Source organism: Podarcis vaucheri (assembly GCF_965113315.1).
Source record: "Podarcis vaucheri genome assembly, chromosome: 6".
Lineage (NCBI taxonomy): Eukaryota > Metazoa > Chordata > Lepidosauria > Squamata > Lacertidae > Podarcis > Podarcis vaucheri.
Genome location: NC_138764.1, coordinates 78,732,300 through 78,753,937, shown reverse-complemented (window position 1 = coordinate 78,753,937; position 21,638 = coordinate 78,732,300).

Genomic DNA, 21,638 nt, shown 5'->3' with positions numbered 1-21,638 from the left:
TGGAAAGTACCAACCAGAAAGCTACACTAGTGGAGTATAAACAAGAAGACCTTTGGATCACATGGATTACAAATCTGCGAAAGATGCAAAAGATGAAGGAGGAGGCCCCTGGAGCACTTGGAATACAGGAACTTAAAATAAAGAAAAAATATGACTGGGGCCTCCACTTTGAAGATGAAGGGTTTGTGGATCTTTTGCAGCAGTGGTTTTTAAGTACTCTTGTGGGAAGAAAATTTGGTTTGAATGGTACAGAACTTCTTCGAGATTTGCTGACCAACATAAAGGACTACCAACAAGACCGGCGGAGAGGGACTGAAAGAGATTTGAAGGCCTCGGACGTGAGGAATCCAGGCTAAGAACTGTTATTATGGACTTGTATCTGGGAAGGGACGGAAACCGGGGATGGGAAACGGAGGGAGAAAACAGAACTTCAAAAACACTTATGACTTTTGGGTTTAGTTAATATGATTTTTATCTAATACAAATTGGGAAATCGATGGAAGGGAACCTGAGTCCAACTTAGGAAAGAATCTAAATTCTTTATAAAAAATGTTATATTAAGATGGTAAAGAGGAGAAATAATAACTTGCTGACATAATCATGGAAATTGGGATGCATGAAGGGGGGTGGGGGGAAGTCAAGGAACAAGGTTAAGAAAATAAGATTTCTGAAATTATGCATGTTTTTGTCCTTGTCTATTTGTGTCTTTATAAAATCTGAAAAACCTTGTCTTTATAAAATCTGAAAAACCAATAAAAAATTTTTATTAAAAAAAAAAGAAATATAAGGAAATAAGAAGGGCTTCCCATTCTCTGCCAATTATGCATATGGCAATTATTCAAAATATTCAGTGTATGAATTCCAGGATAACATCTAGCTGTATTAATCTTCAGCTGTTTCTCAATTCTGCTGGACTCCTGCTTCTATCCCTGTGGTCAGTGATCTTCAGTCTGATAACATCTGACCAAAAATGATACCTAGGGATGAGGAATCAGCACTTTTGCCCTGCCACAGAAACAATGGGAACCTTAGGTGGGAGAAAAACCCCATGTCTGCCTCTTAGGGGTCCGGGTGCTCTCAGTGTGACAAAATGCTTCAGGGCCAGCCCTATCATTAGGCAAACTGAGGTGACTGCCCTCAGGTAGCAGCAGCCCTCTGTAAGTTTCTCCTAAGTCCATTGGCCATTTTCCTCTGATGAAAGACAGAGCTGTGAACGCTGCACAGCCTGTCCTCCCCCCTGTAGTGTGCTATAATAGATTCAGTCAGCAGTCTTATCCTGCCTGGAGATAGGGTGCCATCTTGCCCTTTGCCTCAGGCAGCAAAATGTCTTGAACTGCTCTATGCTTTGAGGAGTTAGACAGTGAAAGGCAAAAAGATGATAAGGTGGGAATTCAGATCTCAGTGAGGGGAAGGGGAGCTGGGAGACTCCAAAGGAGAGCTTTCACATGTCCAAACATTCATCTGAAGGACCCTCTCCCCGCACTGAATAGATTCCAGTGGGAAGTGTGTGCATTGACTTAGGCCTGTGCTTTAAAATTCATAATCTGGCCTTTTGCAATAAAAGGCCTATTTCTGTTTCTACCTGTCTGAACACTCACCCTAGGCGGTTATTCATCCCAGCTGGCTGTACTTGCGAAGGTCACAGATACGTTTTCTAAAATGTGGCCTATAAATAGTTTACCAGTTAACATGGAATGAAATGCTGACTAAATTAGGGCAAGCTGTGGGTCAAGCTGGCCTCAGAGGGCACTGGCCAAGCATTCCTCAGCATTTCTTCTAAGAGGAACATATGATGCTGACCTGAGTTGCATTCACATGTCAGTTTATTGCATTTTCCTGACATTTCCCTAGGTGTTACTTTCCACATTATATTCCACACAACTTAAAAGTTACTTGCAGAAATATAGTAAAATATAACACAAGTTTAGCATGCTATTTGCATCCCCCCCCCAAGCAAGTAACATGCAAATGAGCACTAAATTTGCATTATATTCCACTGTATTTCCAGAACTGGCTTTTCCGTCATGTGAAAGTTCAAATATATAATGCAGAAATTAACAGTTAAGGAAATGTCTAGAAAATGAAATAAACTGAGAGTGCAACCGTAAAAGCCACTTCCAGAAATATACCAGAATATAGTGCAAAATGGCATTCGCATGACATGTTTATTCTACTTTACCGACTTCTGTGTCATGTGAAAGCTCGAATACAATGTGGAGATTATCAGGAAATTGTTGAGAAAGCAGGATAAACGGCTGTGAGAATGCAGTCTTGCACAATGTTCCAGGAAGTCTCGTTTATGTAATGTGAAAGCTCAGATAGAATACAGAAATGAACAGTTAGGGAAATGTGGGGAAGATGGAATAAACTGCCATGAAAAAGCAGCCTTATACCAGGTCAGACTATTTCTCCATCTAGCTTAGTAACGTCTACTCTGACTGGCAGTAGTTCACCAGGGTTTTGGACAGACGCCTCTCGCATCACCTGAAACCTTATCCTTTTAAACGGAGATACAATGTGTGTGCTCTACCACTGTGCTACCCATCTGATCCAGCTGTTCAAAGAATTCATATTCAAGATGTGTGTCTTTGTATGTTGAAAATCATGTCTGAAACACATCTGGCGGTTCCCTCATTACGAGAAGCGAAGCTACAGGGAACCAGGCAGAGGGCCTTTTCGGTGGTGGCGCCCGCCCTGTGGAATGCCCTCCCATTGGATGTCAAGGTGATGGACAACTACCTGACATTCAGAAGACATCTTAAGGCGGCCCTATTCAGGGAAGCTTTTAATGTATGATATTTTAGTGTTTTTTTGGTTTCTGTGGAAGCCACCCAGAGTGGTTGGGGAAACCCAGCCAGATGGGCGGGGTACAAATAATAAATTATTATTATTATTATTATTATTATTATTATTATTATTATCCAAACTGCTGCAGTTAAATCTATTAATAAATGGCTACAAACCATCTATAAAGATGTGATTGTTTACTGGGCAGAGATGATGACTAAAGAATAAATAAGTATCTGCTCCCATTAGAGATGCCGCATGCCTGCCTTGTAAAGCTTGCCTTCCAATGTGTACACAGTTATGATGCACCCGCAAGTTCCTCTCTGGCTCTCATTCAAATACAAGTTGGAGAAGAGCCCTGACTCTCAGCTTAATTGGCCTCATAACAGGAGCCACTGGAGCCCCAAGAGAGGCCTTCATCCCTGGTTCCTTGATCACAGCCACACAGTTGTGTCCCAGGTGCTAGCAACATTGGGAAATGTAGTTTTTGAAGGGCACTCCAGTTCTTTGGATAAATGTTAGACTATTTATTTATTTACACCCCAACCTAAGCATAAAAATAAATGAGGGAGACCAGGAGGTCTCTGTGGAGTCTGTGCTTCTATCACCACCAGACCAGGAAAAAGAGAGCAGGACAGGCTATAGGAACTCTCTGGGGCTCATGAGAGCTTTGGGAAGGTGTTTGGATCCTGTTATGCTCCCAATGTCAGTGGGAGCATGAAGAGTCCCAATTCAACCCAGAATGAACAAATCAATTTTTTTGTTTTATTTCATAAAGTAATAGCTGAGTTTGCAAAACCTAATTTTGAGCCAGGTGTGGGATTTTACAGTCTTTTAATTTGCATTTTGAACTCTCTGCTTTTGTTGTTTTGTGCTCTTTTCAGTATTATTATTATTATTATTATTATTATTATTATTATTATTATTGGTGCCGTTGTCGTTGAAGTTTATGTATACATAAATAAATTTGCCCATCAACTCAACCGCGTGGTGAATCTCTCATGGATGTCTGGGATGCAGCTCTGCTAATAAACATATGACAGAAGTACTAAATACTCAACTACGTTTCACAAAAATGTGGACATTTCACAAGTGGAAGAGGAGTCTATTTGATCCCCTGCTCTCAATTGGTCGCCACAATTTACTGTCAGCATCCTACAAAGTTGTGGCAGCAAAGTGCCTCTTTTTGGGGTCTGTTTTGTGCCTCGCTGAGTTTTAAAGGATTGCTTTCTGCTAACTGAAGGGCTGCTGCTTTGCAAGGCTGTCCTCCACAGATAGGAACTTCACCTGCTGCCTCATGAATGCATTCCCAACTGGGACACCGACATACAGAGGGATTGAGTATCCCCCACAAGCCAGCGCTTGCTTGCTGTGTATCATTTATCTCAGCTGTTTGTCTCACTGATCCAGTACACAAATTGGTATGTAGATAGGCCCTGGGTTGGAAAATTAATCTAACGATCCTGGAGAAAAGAGGAGGAGGTGGATAAATTTAGCATCTGTCTGAGTTATTCTGGGTCCTGGAAAAAAAAGAGAAAAAGAAAAGTCAAGGTGAAAGGGATTTCAAAGAGTTATTGGTACTGCTGACAGAAACTCTACACTCCCACAGTGCTTTCCTTTGTGATTTCAAAGCAGAACTGCAATGTAATTTAGGCCCCTGAATCCCAGAGGTTACAGAAAAGAGGCCATAACTGTATAAAGTCAAAATATTTCCTCTTCCTCACATAGTCAGTCCCATACTTATAGCAGAGCAGGCTGCTCAGAGTTGAGTGAGTATGTGCAAAAACTAGTAAGCCCTAGGACATTTGCAAGGTGGGTGCCGCCATCTCAGTGCTTGGTAACCAAACTTCATGAAACTTCACAGAATCACAAAATGGTAGAGTTGGAAGGGACCACGAGGATCATCTAGTCCAACCTTCTACAGTGCAGGAATCTTTCACCCAGCATGAGACTTGAACCCATGACTCTGAGATTAAGAGTCTCGTCCTCTACCAACTGAGCTATCTCTGTGTTCAAAAGGTAATGACAGCAGTGGTGGTGAAGTATGGAAGCTGGTATGATGTTCGGTACAAGGATCTCCTCATCTTCTCCTGTGGTAGCCCGAATGACCATTGCCAAATACTGGAAGATAATGGGGAAATGGAGGACTAGAATAGACAAACAGGGAGAGTGGCATGGATGGAGAACTTCTAACTAAACGAGTTAGAGCACCAAAGACTTCAATTTACACCAAGAACAGTTTTCGTGAACAGTAGTGTTTTATTGCGTACATCTCAGAGTTGTCCAATGATGCTTCATTAAGTGGGTCAGACTTCTGCTGAAGGGTCTCAGGCTGACAGATGGGGGCCTTTCACCTCACCTGCTACCTGCTCCTTTTTAAAGGATGAGATGCTATTGTTTGAACCTGGCGTTTCCACTTTGCTGCAGGCCTTTCCCCACTGCAAAACAGCCATTGAAAAACGGCCTCCTTCCCATTTGTAGCAGTGTGTGAGAAAGGTATGGCAAGCATGTTTTGCATCTCATAGCTTCCAGTTACCCCCAGGATTGAAAAAAAAGGGAGAGATAAGAAGAGAGGAGGAAGCAGGGTTGTGTGCTTTGCTAGCTGGGAAGCTTGAGAGTCTGCTCCAACTGATCTGGCAAACTCTGCTCCCCAAAATAGAAAAAGGCCAGGCATGGGAATGAAATTATCAGCACACAGAATTTGATAACCACCAGTGCATAAACATGATTTGCACACAGTCACACACTGTGTCCCTGTTAAATACTCAGCATAGGCTATTGCAGTTTAGAATCCATGTTTTGGATTTATGGTACAAGCTTTCTAAATACTTTGGGATTAAAGGGAAAATTGGGTGACGTTTTGAGAGGAAAAGGTGTTTGTAGCTACTTCCTGAACAGCAGTGGCGTAGCGTGGAGGGTGCAGGGGGGGCGGCCACACTGGGCGCAACATCTGGGGGGGCGCTCGCACTCGCAGCTCTCTGCCCCTTCTGGCTCACTCACTCTCTCTCACTGAAGTGCTGGCTGTGCGAATCCGATCCGAGCCGCCAGGTCGCCGCCCACTGTGGGGGGGTGCCAGGCATGCGGTGCGGAGAGAGAGCGAGGGACTATCTGGGGAGGGGGCGCAAATGGGGAGGGGGCGCAAATTACTTGCCTTGCCCCGGGTGCTGACAACCCACGCTACGCCACTGCTGAACAGTATTATCTCCTTCTTTCCAGGCATCGTACAGTAATTTATCTTCAAGGACCAACTTTAGGATGTAACCCTGTGGAGGTATCATAACAAGCAGATTTGCTTAAGCGTGCCAAGTAACATGTAGATTTGCTTCGGGAGTGCCTTGTCGTGGCAGTGAAGGTCCGTTCATTAGCTAAAGTATGTGCATGTAAGTTTATTACATTAAATATTTCCCATTACTGATGTTAAATCCAAAAAGCATCTGAACTCCCATGTAGGAACATCTGCTATCTAAATCATTCCTGGGGAAACAGAATTCCCCATGGAGGAAAACATGTGGAAAATGTTCACTGGAAAGACAAACAAATCCACATGGATTAATTATTTTTTTACTTCAATTTAGGGATGGATGAATCTGTCAGGTTTAATTTCTCTCCGTTTCTATTTTTTTCCAGTCTTAAATTCAGTTACCCACACTTCCTCATCAGTTTGCTCTTTTATTTTTTTTTTTTGGGGGGGGGGACTCCTCATGGAAATTCACCAGCATATTTTTGTATGCAGTTTCGCCAAATATATACATTTTTGCAAACTGATTTGCCTAATATAATTGCTTTGTTATATAATTCTCACCAATGTGTGTATTTTCCAGCACACATACACCTTGTTTTGGTTGAAGAACTGCATTGCAAAATGTGGAGAAGTGCAAAATTCAGAGAATAGCTGTGATGTTTCAGTTTGCAAATTAGGTAGGTTCGCTTTAAAATGCAAACCAAACTGAATTTCTCCCTTATCCCTGCTGCAGATAGTGTTTCCTTCTTGAATGGGCTGCCAAACACCTAATTAGTTATGGTAAACATGACTATATATTCGTAAAGCAGTTTGATTGGAATACTAACACCGGAAGCGAGCAGCAGAGATGGCAGCACATAGTGAAAAAATAAAAGTGCTTAAAATCTGCATGAAGTGGATATTTATCCATTCCCAGCAGGAGCGCCCAATCCATTTGGACATGCCGGCCAGCCGGACTAATGACTTCACATCAAAGGATTCAACACTTGACTTCTGCTCTTTCCAGGAAATAGTTATTTAAAAGTAGGGAACAGGACGGAAAACATGAAAACACTTTACTCATTTTATTTATTTATTTAAAGGCACTGCTAAACAGCTTCATAAAAAAATATATCCAAGCAGTGTACACTGCATGCAATATAAAAGCAACGGGTGGAATCCATTGTCGTACTAACTCGCTCTTTCCATTTGCACAAGGAATTTCCACTTGTGCAATGGAACCTCTACTGCCCCTCCTCTCCCTGGGTGGCCCCTAGATGGGTTCTGGGTTTCCTCCCAACCCTCGTGATTAGATTTGGGGAGGGTTTGGTGCACACATGTGAGAAGACAGAGTAGAGTTCCATTGCGCAAGTGGAAATCCTTGTGCTGACAGAATGAGGGAGTTGGAGGCAGCTAGATTCTGTTAAAACAGGACAAAACAATACAACCTCACAGACTTTTGCTTTTCTCTTGAGGGTGGGTGCACAGCACCGTACCCAAGAACAGTCTCAGTCCCTGGCATCTCCTACTACTGATGGGAAAGAGCCCTCTCTGAAACCTAGGAGAGTTGCTGGCAAGTCTGTGTGGAGCAGTTTCCCCCAGACTTGGGTTCCATAGTGTTGATGGACCACATGTCCCATCATCCCTGACCCGGTGGCCATGCTGGTTGGGGCTGATGGGAGTTGGAGTCCAACAATATCTGGGGACCCAAGGTGGGGGTCTGGTGTGGACAGTACTGAACTATGGACCAATGGACTGGCTTGGTATAAGGCAACTATTTCTTTGTTTATCTGTATCGTTTATATACCACTTAATATAGCAACATCTCTAAGCAGTTCACAGAAATTAGAAACATAAAATCACAAGCAAATACACAACATCAAAATGCAATGAAAATATAATAAAATGTTAAGCAAAACATGAAAGCATAAATACTGAGTGGCATAGTATGGGAATTAAGTGTCAGGGGAAGCCTGACAAAGCAAGCAAGTTTACTGTTTAAATTGCACCACAGTGACTGCCTACAGTAGTGGTGTCCAAACTTTTTCCAAAGAGGGCCAGATTTGATGAAGTGAAGGGCCATGAGGGCCAACCAAAGTTGTTGACCTTTTTTGAGGATTTAAGTTGTGGAGGTTTTTGTAGGATTTTACCCCAGGAGATAAACTGCCACAGGGGGCAGATTTAACTGACCAGGTGGGCCAGTTTAGGCCTCTGAAAAGGGCTTTGGATATGCCTGGCCTACAGTATCTGCCAATGAAGCAGTCCGTGATCCTTACAATGGTATTTCTATAGAAAGTCACTTGTTGAAATCGTGCAGGTTCAAGGACTATTTGCTTAAAAAAAGAAATGGGGATAGGAATTTTTTGGAAGCCAGATAATTCTTCCAAGAATTTTGGTATGCAGTTCTTATGAATTTACAATTCTTCTGCTTGTGGTTATCCTGTTTAGAATGGCATCACCAAGGAAACAATCTTTTGATGTGAAATGTGTGTTGTGTGAATGAGCTCAGTGTCAATAATATACTTCTCATTACTAGCTTTAAATGTGCCCAGCGTAAGAAAAATAAAAGAACTGGCGTTATTCCCTGGTATGCTTAATGACGTAGAAGGGAACCAGAAATAGCTGAGCTAAGAACATGCAAGCAGGATTCTTTTGTCAATCATTTCCTCTATTTTGAAGCTTATAGGTGACTGTTGATTCTTAAGCAGCCAAAATAGAATCAACCACACATAAAAAAGAAGGCGGTGTCAGCCAGTTGGAGGGAACCCCAAGGTTTGCGGAAGTACCATTGTTCTGTAGGGGGAGCTAAGTGGACAGACTTCCCAAAAAAGAACATTGAGGGCTGAGAGCAATCAAGGGCCACAGAATGCTGCCTGACCATTGTAGGTAAATGGAGGGGTTAATGGAAAACTGAGTAGGAGGGGCAAGGGAATGGAGTATTCAGCAAGGGGTAATGGCTGACTCACTAGGGCAGAGAACAGGAGCAATCCACCCTGTAACATCTGTTTCAGGTCCCACTTTGTCATTTTTCCAAAGGACTCAAAAGAATATGAAAGACAGCTTTTCACTAAACACACACACCAATTTGTGCATAATTTATTATGTTCCTGCTATAGTCATGGGAATGGGAAAAGAAACCATATCCAGTCACTGACCACTAAGAATATTCAGCAGTGAGCAATTCTGGCAAGGCAGATCACACCATGTTCATGAAAACAACTTTGCAACCATAAGGACTGGAAACATGCCAAAAGAAATAAAAGAAAAGAGAGGAGAGAGGAGAGAGGAGAGAAGAGGAGAGGAGAGGAGAGGAGAGGAGAGGAGAGGAGAGGAGAAGAGAAGAGAAGAGAAGAGAAGAGAAGAGAAGAGAAGAGAAGATCCACAAACACCTCAGATTCCCTGGGAGTAATTTTTGCACCTCACACTAGGCATCATGTTTATGTGGAATCATAGCTCTGTCTGTGACTGAGTGTGCAGAAACAACACATGAGCATGGAGGAATTTTGGAATAATTTTGACAGATAATACACTACTTCAGACTTCAGTTTCTAACACACACACACACACACACACGGCTGGCATCAGGTGTTGGAGTTCCCAGGAGAGGTCCTGCTGCCAGATCCTAGAAATTCCCCGCTCTGCTTCTCATTTGCTGCCTGATCACTTCTGAAAGAAAGAGGTAGTGACTGAGAGCACAGCAGTGTCCATTTACACCTCTGCCTTTCCATTTGGATGGTGGAGCAGACTGGGCCCAGAGGAAGGACGCAAATGACTAGGAGTGGAGATAGCAGCATGAAGAAGGAGGTCCAAAGAGGGCATCTTATCCAAGAACTACCCCAACTCTATTGTCAGTGCTAACAAGACCCTCTCAGATAAGTGTTATTGCCTGCTTTAATATGCTGTTGTACTTTATTATTGTGAAATATTGTAGTGGTTGACGTTCATTATTTTTGTGTGATGCATTTCTGTCCTGGGACCATATGGTAAAGCCGTGGCTTTCAGCCATTGTGCTCTGGCACCCTGGGATTCCTTGAACGATGGTGAGGGGTGCTGTGGGCAACACTGGCCTCTGTCCAGCTTCCCTTCCCTTCCTTCTTTGATGCCCTCACACATCTCTGCCTCCCAAAGGCTTGTGTGGCTGTTTGTTGCAGCAGCCCTGGCTACATACAAGCTCCCCAGGTGAATGGTGCCTCTGGGGCTGGCCAGGGAGTGCTTCCCAGGCCCCTGTGGGGCAGTGTGAAGAGGCACCTCCCTTTGGGGCAGGGGGGGCAGCTCTGAGACCAGGGGTGGCAGTAGTGGCTGCCCAGAAGACTCCCAGTGTGGTGGGAGTGGTGGTGTAGAAGAGCCAGTGTGGTGTAGTGGTTAAGAGCGGTAGTCTTGCAATCTGGGGAACCAGGTTTGCGTCTCCGTTCCTCCACATGCAGCTGCTGGGTGACCTTAGGCTAGTCACACCTCTCTGAAGTCTCTCAGCCCCACTCACCTCACAGAGTGTTTGTTGTGGGGAAGGAAGGGAAAGGAGAATGTTAGCCGCTTTGAGACTCCTTCGGGTAGTGATAAAGTGGGATATCAAATCCAAACTCCTCCTCCTCCTCCTCCTCTTCTTCTTCTTCCTCTTCTTCTTCCCAAGGAGAGGGGAGGGGAGAGGAGGCTGAGGGAACATTCCACAAGAGAGGGTGTTCGAAAAGGGGTGAGGGGCTGCCAGTTCTGTGGGCAAGGGGTTCCTGAGCCCCACAGGGGTGCCACCAAAAGAAAGTAGTTGGCTAAGGGAGCCATGAACTCAAAAAGGTTGAAAACCTCTGTGGTAAAGGGTGGATTATAAATGAGTTAGATAGATAAGAAGCATTAAATTAAACAACAACCAGCACCGTTGCTTATTTCTGCATTTTAAAGAGCTGCTATCACTCCCCACAATCTTATATATCCACAACAAGATGCTTGTTTATGTCTAAGCACAAGAGGCCTTCTTAAGCCAGTGTAACTATAGAGCTATAGAAGATCTTGGCTTTCTGAAAAATGCACTAAATATAGACAACAGAATTGGACTTTGTGCTGCTGCAACACTTATGAGCTCTCCTTTCTTTCCTCACTCAAGTTGCTAAATGTCACTTGCAAGCAGACCTCAACCCTCCTGCATTCTTTATGCACACAGAGAGTTATAAAAGGGTTGGCTCAGCAGTTCAGCAAAAGGCTAGCGTATATTTTTATCATCAAAGGGCCCCAGGACACTGTAAATGATAAGCTGCGAATGCAAATGAGATAGAAGCTGGTGCCATATCACAAAGGCCTCCTGCTCAGACAATAACCTTAATTGGCAAGAGATGGAGCAATTCCATTGTCGAGCTTCGTTAGTGTGCACCGGAGGTCATATATGGAGCCAATAGAATTTCCCGTTAAACTCAACCATGCTAAATGGGTCCCACTCTACACCATAACAGCTATGTCCCATGATTTACGATTTCCTCAAGGTTTTTGCTGTGAGTAGTATGTCCTTGGGTCACATAATACATGCCACTCTCTGTACAACACTGTGTAAGTATCTTGATACATTCTCAATAATTAAAGTCACCATTAGGGAGGTTTCCAGGTTACTTCTTGCTGCTATTTTGTTTCCAACTCTCCTTTCAGTTTCTGTATATGGTTCCTTCTCTGGAATTGTCGACTTTTGTCCCAGCAGAGCTCTTTAGGATTCCCCCAAAGTGCTATTTTGGAGTTCCATTTTTAAACGAGGTTTTAGGGGTGAGCTGTTGTCCTAATCCTTCAGAAGGAGTTTCAAGTCTGTGTGGCTGCTAAACCTTATTTTAGTTGAAGTGCCTTGAAGGCTTAAACATTGTTTGAGAGGTGAACTGCAATCCATCTCATCCCTCACCAATGGTAAGGAATGGATTTTGAGTCTCCCTGACCTTCTGTGTGGTTCCTAAACCCAGATGTTGAAGTGAGGAATGTAAGTTTGTTTCGGCACATTGTGGCAACTATCTACCTGACTGGCTCAGCACCCTCAGTCCTATGGAATTCAGTATTGGGATGGTTTTTATGTATGAAATGGTTTTGTCTTATTTACATGATGTTGGCCGCTCTGAGCCCGACTTTGGCAGGGGAGGGCGGGATACAAATAAATTATTATTATTAGTAGTAGTAGTAGTAGTATTGGAATTGTTTTTACCATGACATTTTATAAATGAAATAAAAATAAATGGAACGACATAAAAACAATAAATAGGCTCTGGAAAATCAGTATGTCTCAAATGTGTCATCTCTAGCAGCTTGCCCTTACCCATGTGCTGGTTGACATCTCAAAGAGATTCCCTCAGCAAGCTTTGCTTATTTATATGTTTAATCATTCTGGTTTTAATAATGTGCTCAACCAATTTACTCAGGAGAGACATTAAGTTAAACAGTGTGTTAATTTCTTGTCTCCCCATCCCCCCCCAATCCCTTCAGTGTTTCCTTGGCTATCTTCCAGTCCTCCAGCAAAGAGGCTGATCTTAATGACAAGATGCATATTTCTGCCAGGAGGTCAGCAGTTTTGCATTTGAAGGCCTTCAGAACTCTAGGGTTTATAATCAACTTGCTAATTTCCAAATTCCAATTAGCCACAGAGCAAAAGTGGGGAGCAAGTGGCCTTCCAGGCATTGCTGGACTACAGCTCCCATCATCACTGACCATTGGCCATGCTGGCCAGGGCTGGTGAGAGTTGGAGTCCAACATCTGGGGGGCCACATGTTTCCCATCCATGCCCTAGAGCTTCATCGCTTGCCATCTCAATTAAATTTATTTCTTAAGACAGCTCTTTCCCAATAATCCAGGTGTCTGTCCAACATCTCCCACAGTTAAAACCAATGCAAATAATTAATTCAATGTCTGTACAATTTCCCTTTCTTTCTACAGCAGCCCTTTCATACCACCACTACCACCCCTTGTTGATTTCATACTCTGAATGTACTTAAAGGTTTTTTAATTTGCTGCTTTATCAATGGTTTTTACACACACACACACACACACACACACACACACACACATACATCTTACTGTCAGTTTCCAGGTTTTTTGGTGTTTTTTCTTGTTTTCTTCACTTGGGCAAGACTTCCATTTTTCAGAGGAACCACTCTTGCCTTTTTTTAGCTTCCTTGACTCTCTTTGTTAGCTGTAATTGCATCCTCTTGGAATTATTTGTACTTGTACCTTCCCTAATCTGTAGTATACATTCTGTCTAAGCTTCTATTATCTTATCATGGTTTTAAATGACCTCCAGACATCCTGAGGGGATTTGACCTTCTTGAATCTCCCTTTCAACCTCCTTTTAATTAACCACCTCAGTTTGAAGGAGTTTCCTCTTTTGAAATTAAAAACGACTTCCTAGGCAACTTGTCACTTAAGTATATGTTACATTCAATGTCACTTTGATCACTCTTCCTGATCAGTTAAACAAGAATTATATGTTGTACCAGATCATGGGCACTGTACAGGATTAATTCCAAGATCGCCATACTTTGAGTTAATCCCATGACCAACTCTTCCAAGGCATGGCCATAAAACGCAGAAAGTTAGTCTCTCTGTTGCAACATGAAAAATCATTTTTCAAGTGAATAGGGCTATAGCTAGTATCCCCTGGCGTACAAGGAAGGAAGGAAGGAAGGAAGGAAGGAAGGAAGGAAGGAAGGAAGGAAGGAAAGAAAGGAGCAGCTTACACCACAGAACCATTGGAAAAGTAGTCATTTGGGACCAAAATGATCATTTAGTACATCTATGTTATGAAAGCAAAGATCTATGGGCCGTGCTGTTGTTGTTGTTTAGTCGTTTAGTCATGTCTGACTCTTCGTGACCCCATGGACATGCAAATAGTAAAAGCATCACTGTAAGTTTTGAAAAAAAATATTTCAGACCCCTAGCCCAGATGTCACAGGGACTAAATCTACAGACGGGCTCTCCATACATACACATACAGCCCCAAGCATCTAGAATCAGCACCCACACTTTATGTAGAGGAGGGAGTCTCGAAACCTGCTTCATCAGATCAGCAGCAATGGGACAATCACATACATAGGTCACACAGTACCCTAAAAGAAACATTTTAAAAATAAGATCAAATGCATATCAATATATATTAAATGGTATATATTTACTTTATTTTTATTTTTACCTTTGGTAAAAACAGGGAGGGGGTCACCTGTCACCTTTTTTATTACCAAAAGTAGTCACAATTGTCTTAGGACCCAAGGCAGCTCACAACATGAATTAAAAAGAGATGCAGCTGAAAAACACACCAATCAATCCATCCTCTAGGCTTTCCACAAGGAAAAGTAAATAATCACAGGTGTGAAAACAGCATTTTCAGTTAGGATTGTTCAGTAAATAACTTTTGATCTGCCTGTTTCAGTAAATGCCCTTTGGTTTATGGTTGTGGGGTGTACAATATTGCAAAGTGTTTGACCTTGGATCTTTCCCCTGGCTGATTCAGGGGGAGGCAGTTTTGAATTTCTCTGGGTGTGTCTCAGGACTACAGGCAAAATGGTTAACAGCCTCACTGCAACTCACTGCCTAGTCCTCTGTTTGTACAATGCTGGCCAGATTTGCTACTCTAGTTATAAAAAAAAATTGAATACCATCAGTCTAAACCATTGAGCCTCTTGGGCTTGCCAATCAGAAGGTCAGTGGTTTGAATCCCTGCCACGGGGTGAGCTCCTGTTGCTCTGTCCCAGCTCCTGCCAACCTAGCAGTTCGAAAGCACGCCAGTGCAAGTAGATAAATAGGTACCGCTGCGGCGGGAGGGTAAACGGCGTTTCCAACCCTACAGTCCCTGTGAAAAGGAGACACTTAAAGTCATGGTGTGGCCATGTCTCCTACTCCACAGAGGGCAGCCCTGCATATGAAAGGTTGTTTGTCTGAGATGAAAAAGCAGATTGCAGCACTGACAAAGCCAGTCCTGTTTTTCAGGAGTCCAGACAGAAACTGGAATAAAATGAGGAAAGAGATGGGTTGAGAATTTGGCCATCTGGGTGTAGCACACCCCTTTCTGTTACATGCTTGTGAGTCAGGGATCAGACAGATCTAGAAGTTCTGGAAGGTGCCAGGAGTACTGGGTCAAGTCTAGTTAACCCATGTTGATGCTACCAGGATCAGCAGGACACATTTTGAACCTGATATCACTCCTAGGAGTACTTTACATTGTATGCACTTTGGGACCAGGTCCTGCCCTTTTTTGTTATAATTTCTAACAGGGTCAATCCTACAGGTAGGCAGAGTGAGGCATCCATCTCAGGCAGCAGTTTCTGGGGATAGGCAGCAGTGATGGCAGGCATTGGAAGATGTACCACACAGCTTCCTTGCACCCCCAAAGCTTGCCTGCTGCACTCATATATATTGTAGAATGCTGTCCTGTCACCATTGTTGAAGAAAGATTCAACTGGAAACCTTGGTCAGCTTCTATACATGGCATTGTGATAACACCATCTTATCTTTTGCCTGAAGTAGCAAAATGCCTCAGTCGAGCCCTGAGTTTTTGCTTATGCTGTAAGTGTCATGTGCAGTGAGGATACACACTATCTACATAAAACAACAACAATGACACCTTCATGGCTCAGACCTGAAGGAAAAGAAATCTTGAAAAGATTTCTTAGTTCTGCATTTTCCAAACTTTCAGCGTGCGTCGGACTGCAGCCCTCCATTTTTAATACCTTGTCTCTTGCTGCAATAGTTGCCCTGCAATTCTTATTGAATAAAATGGTCACAAATGGCCAGGGGGGAAAGGGATCAGAATTGCTAAACGTGCAGGGAATATTTCTTCTGGATTTCTGTTGAGAATGTGTGAGTGTGATGGCAATTAGATTAAAAAGAAGAAGAGTAAAGTCCATTTAAAACACAATTCTAGGAATGTTTATTCATAGTATTCATAGTCTTATTAAGTTCAGTGAAACTCACACCCAGTTAAGCTTGCACAAAATTGAAGTGTCGTTGACTAAGCATTAGATGGAACTTGCCAAGCATTCTTTTTAGAATTCCTATCTTTGTTCACGATACTAAGCGGCACATGAATCAATCATTTCTGGAAGGCACAGTTATAGCATCATATTAGCCCTGGTGAAATGCAAGTGCAAATCCACCAACTGGATTCATTCTACTGAAATGAATTGAAGTTGCCTAGCAACAGGGGATGGGCCCACATACAACAACCTCTCAAGCCCCTAACTTCTCTTAAGAACGTCTTCCGCAATTTTGATTTGTTTGCTTCTGTCAGTAACAGCCATGACACAACTCTTCGCTTACACGATTGCGTCACAGGCATGACTTATTTTCCCCTTGTCAAAATCAGAGCACCTGGCAATTATAAGAGCCACAGCCAAGGAACATGACGGGGCTGTCAGGTGGTGTGAGTTGCTGAACAGGTTCCCATTGTTACTGTAGGAGCTCACAGAGCCGCATTGTGTGTGGCTGAATTGTTGTCCCAAGTGAGCAAGGGTGAGACAGGGAGTTGGCAAATGGATAAAAAAGGCACATGTGGTTAAGGGGAGGAACAGGCTGGGTAAGTGAGGTGGGGGAATAATCTCTTAATTGGGAAAACAGGATCTGTGCAGTAACCTACAAATACTTTTTGGACACGTTAACATTTGCCTTCTGGTGTCTGACATATGACTTCCCCCAAAGAATCTCAGGAACTGTAGTTTGTTCAAGGTGCTAGGAATTGTAGCTCTGCGGGGGAGGAAACTACAATTTCCAGGATTCTTTGGGGAAGTCACATGCTTTAAATGTGATTTACATATAGGGTGTGTACACAGCCTTTGAGTTCATTTTCTCTATCCGGGTGCCGTGGAAAGTGGTGCAGGGAACTTCTGTTTCTCACGCTGTCTAGATAACTTGGAAAGCCCTAGCCCCTGTCGAATGAGCCCACACGTCACAGGGAACAGGAATTAGAAAACACCATTGTGAGACAGTTTGAAAACATGCCCACCTGTGTGTACAGACAGCACAGGTGGTAGCTGCTGCTTTAGATGACGTTATTGCATCAAAGTGTGTGCAATTACAAACAGCAGAAAAGTGCTCTGCAAAAAAAAAATGACCTCTACATGTTTCAAAGGCCACAGATGTACAGAGCCTTTGATCACCTGTAGGTCAGGTTGGCTGGCATCTCACTGAAGACCACAAGAACCTACTAATGTCACAGGAGTATTTGGAGGAGTAGCAAACGTTTGCACCAGAGATGGAAAACCGCTGTGACCCTTCAGAAGATGTTGGACTCAAAGTCCCATCAGCTCCAGCCAGCAAATGCAGTGGTCAGGGTTGATGGAAGTTCTGGTCAAGGAATATTTTGAGGGCCACAGCTTCCCTCACCCCTGCTTTACACACTTTGAAAAGTTCTGCATTTTTCTAGTGGTATTATTATCCTCATTTATCAGTTGTTACACAGAGATAAACAAGACACTTGATTGCAGTCGTTCACCAGTCTCTTTTCTTAATGAGCATTTAGCATAACTAGCAATTTGCCGATTATCATAATTAATGGTGAGTCATAACAATTGGGAGTAAGCCCACTAAGCTTAGTGAGGCTTACTTCCAAGTAAAGTTGTTGTTAACAGAATACACTGCTACTATGGTTAATGAAGTTGCAATATACTGCAGCACATTAGCAAAGTATGCGAGCCATCCACACAACAGCTGTTTCAGAGTTATCTATCAGCAATCCCATAAACTTCAATAGGGCTTTGCTGACATTAATACACAGGTGGTGGCGATTTGCTTTTTGCAACCATGTATTTGAAGAGACAGGTGGATGAATTTGTTGTTGGGAAACCTACTCTGGGATTTAATTTTGACAATTGCAAACCTGTTCTGTGTATCAGCTGGCATGTACAAAGCTGTCCATTCATTTACAAAGTCTGTACCTTTGCAAGCCTAGACTGCATAAAAATGCATGAGTGAGGGTTAAACTGCCACATTTACTTTAAAGATTTTCCAAAATCTCATTGATTATGACCAACAGTGTTTGAGCCTGCCAGAACTCTTCATAAGGTTGAATGTCAACCAGAGTAACCTTTGGGAGTGTGAATAATGCTTGGCATTGAAGCCATAATGTCTGCATTGGTCAAATGCTGACTTTTGTTGCATAGTCTGGCACAAAACATAGCGCCGAGGATCAGGTTATCGGGCTTGTCATGAAGATCACTTGCACTTAAGAATTTGCTACCACATCCCTGTTGGAGTTTCTTCACCCTGGATGCAGAAAAGGTGCTGAGCTCTGCCCCAGCATCACCAAGGAGCTCTCCCCCTCTCCCAAACCTAGCCAGAATTAATGATATCAAGAATCAGTGATGCTAAGTAAGTCCCACTGAACTCAGCTGGATTTTAACATGCTTAGGATCAAGCAGTTGGAAATGCACATACTGTACAAGTTACAGAAGATTCCAACTAACATCAGGAAGAACTTTCTGACAGTAAGATCTATTCAACAGTGGAACAGTCTTCCTTGGAAGGGGGTGGACTCTCCTTCCTTGGAAGTTTTTAAGCAGAGGTTGGATGGCTGTCTGTCATGGATGCTGTAGTTGAGATTCCTGCATTGTAGGTTGTTGCACTAGATGATCCTTGGGGTCCCATCCAACTCCACAATTCTATGATTCTATGCAAGATATAGGCTTAAGGATAACCGATGAAGTGCAGCCCATCTGGGAATGGCTATCCATGACTTTCAAATTGTGTGGCTTATGCAACAAGATGGTGCCATGGTGAACCATATCGGCAGACAGTCACCAAGCTGGACCTTTAACATCTGCCTGAAGCAATGTAAGTTTTTGTTTGTTTTTAATTGCTATTAGCTTTGGGTGAGTCAAGCATGGGAGAACTAGAGCAGGGTAATCTGTAGTCCTCCAGTTGTTGTTAGAATCCATCACTTTCAGACGGTATAGCTAATGACCAGGGATGAGGGTTGAATACTTGCTATGTTGTTATTGATTCCTGTTATTGGCTTAGATGACCCTCAAGCTCCCTTCCAGACCTACAGTTCCATGATTCGACTATCTAAACCTTTGGAATGGGGATGGCTACAAATGAAATTAACAAAGCACATTGAATTCCTGTTGTTGGCAGTATGTTGCAAGATGGGTTAGTTAATTGGTTGGCTCAGGTTGTTGGAACAGGGCACCACTCCCTGCGGACTACACTTATTTAAAAGAGGGCTCCATACACCTACACTCTGCAGTCTTCTAGCCACTCACTGGGAAGTAACCCTTTACCTACTGCAGTTGCAGTCATGGGGAAATCAAACAGGTAATATGCATCAAGTGAAGAAATCCTCATCCCCTCTTTGGTGTGTACTGCAATGTGCAATGAGAACTTCATGAAGAAGAGTTTGAGGGGGTTGCATGAGTAGGAAAACCAAACAGGTAATGCAAATCAGGTGAAGACAGCCCTGCTTCTTCCCTGGTGTGCAGTGCAACACAGCAGTGGGGAACAACCTTGCTGCATTTTAAGAAGCTAATGTAAACATACCCTTTGTCTTAGCCTTTATCTAGCTTTCCTACCTCTGGAATAAGCAAAGCCCTTCTAGTCTCCCCAGCTGACCTTTCTCTGCCTCTTTTTATCAGTCCCCCCACCCCACCCTCGCTGCCTTCCTCTTTGAAAATGACCCACTTCCTTCCTAACCATCCTGGCTGGTCACTTAACAAATCCACTTCTCAGTACCTCCAACAAGCAGCTCTCACCATCTTCCTCCACCAGCCACCAATGTGTTTGTTTACATACCATCCTCCAACTCAACTTCTCAAACTGGCAGGCTGTCAAAGGGCAAGAACCAGTTTCCAAACCGGTTGTGTAAGATAATGGCATTTTGCACAAGCTCAGAATGTGGTAAGGGATCCTCGCCATGACCAGATGCCAGCATATATATTATTTACTGTGGTTAATTGCAGAAACTCTAGCTGGTAAAGGGACTTGCCTAGTGTAACAGAGTGACTAAGAAATTGAAACCCAGGACTTATTTCCATAATATATGACTGCATTTGAACATTTCAACTTGGTTAGTCATGGACAGAATATAAAATAATGTTTGAAGTTCATAGAAGCCTTCTGGCTTTTTAGGGCCTCTCCAGCAACGTGGTACCCTCTAGATGTTGCGGACTCCAACATCCATCAGCCTCAGCCGGCATACTAAATGGTCAGGGTTGATGAGTGATGTAGAAACCGGGAGGTTGACAGATTCATCCACCCACATCTTAAGTAAGACTCCCATTTGCCCTGTGACAAAATATTGTGGTTGGAGTGCTGGGAAACGGCAATATATGTGCAACGGATATGTTACCTTGAGAGAAGATCTCTGGGTGTTATGCAACAGACAAGCAACAACTGCACATTTATTGCACTACCTTTTGATGACCTAGAAAGGTCCGTCCCCCCCTCTTAAGCAGTCACCAATTTTACATACAAAGAATTTGGCATAGAGCTGGATCTGTGTTATGTTGGTAGGTTACAAACATTCCTCTTCTTCCTCCCCCCGCCTCCGTGTTGTTGTTGTTGTTTCCTATTCTTCTTCTTCCTGCTGATTTCTGGAAGCCTGCATGCATGCAGTTGATCCTGCTAAAGCCGACCACAGGAACAGCTTATAACAGGGTGAGAGAAAGGGAAGGGAAGGGGGATGGTCAACATTCCCATTGTTATGTACTGAAGTTCTCACCCTGGGCCAGCAGGGGGATACTGTAGATAGTTATGCAAATAAGGGATCGAAAGTGATGTTCAGTGATTGGATAGTTTTAGAAAGTTGCTACAGTTACACTGTACTGGAGCTCTATATAAGCAGGCTGGCTGAACCCTTCAGTTCAGTTCACTTCTGTCCTGGCCTGTGAATAAACAAGAGCTGTTTGAAGAATCGCTGTGTTGTCTGATATGTTCACCCACAACTTAACGCCCATATATGTTAAAATAAAAAAAAAAATCCTTCCAGTAGCACCTTAAAGACCAACTAAGTTAGTTCTTGGTATGAGCTTTCGTGTGCATGCACACTTCTTCAGATACACATCACATGTGTATCTGAAGAAGTGTGCATGCACACGAAAGCTCATACCAAGAACTAACTTAGTTGGTCTTTAAGGTGCTACTGGAAGGAATTTTTTTTTATTTTGACTATGGCAGACCAACACGGCTACCTATCTGTAACTGGACCCATATATGTTGTTGTTGTTGTTAATTAAATTTCTATTCTGCCCTTCATCTGAAGAATACATGGCAATTTACAATATAAAAGCTCAAGTACACATACTTACCATAATAACAAATAAACATAATAACTCCACCACCACACACACATACAAGATCCCATACACATCTACTTGGAATTAATTCTCATTGCATTTCATTTTTATTTATTTACTTACTGCATTTTTTATCCTGCCTTTCCTCCAAGGAACTCAAGGAGGTATACATAGTTCTCTTCCTCCCCATTTTATCCTCACAACAACCCTGTGGAATAGGCTAGGCTGAGAGACTGGTCCAAGGTCTCCCAGTGAGTTTCATGGCTGAGCGGGGATTTGAACCCTGTTCTGCCAAGTCCTAGTCCAATACTCTAACCACTGAACCACCCTGGCTCTCATTCAATGATGCTTACCCCCAAGAAAATGGGTAAAGGTTTGAGCCTTTATTTCCATTTACTCCGTTT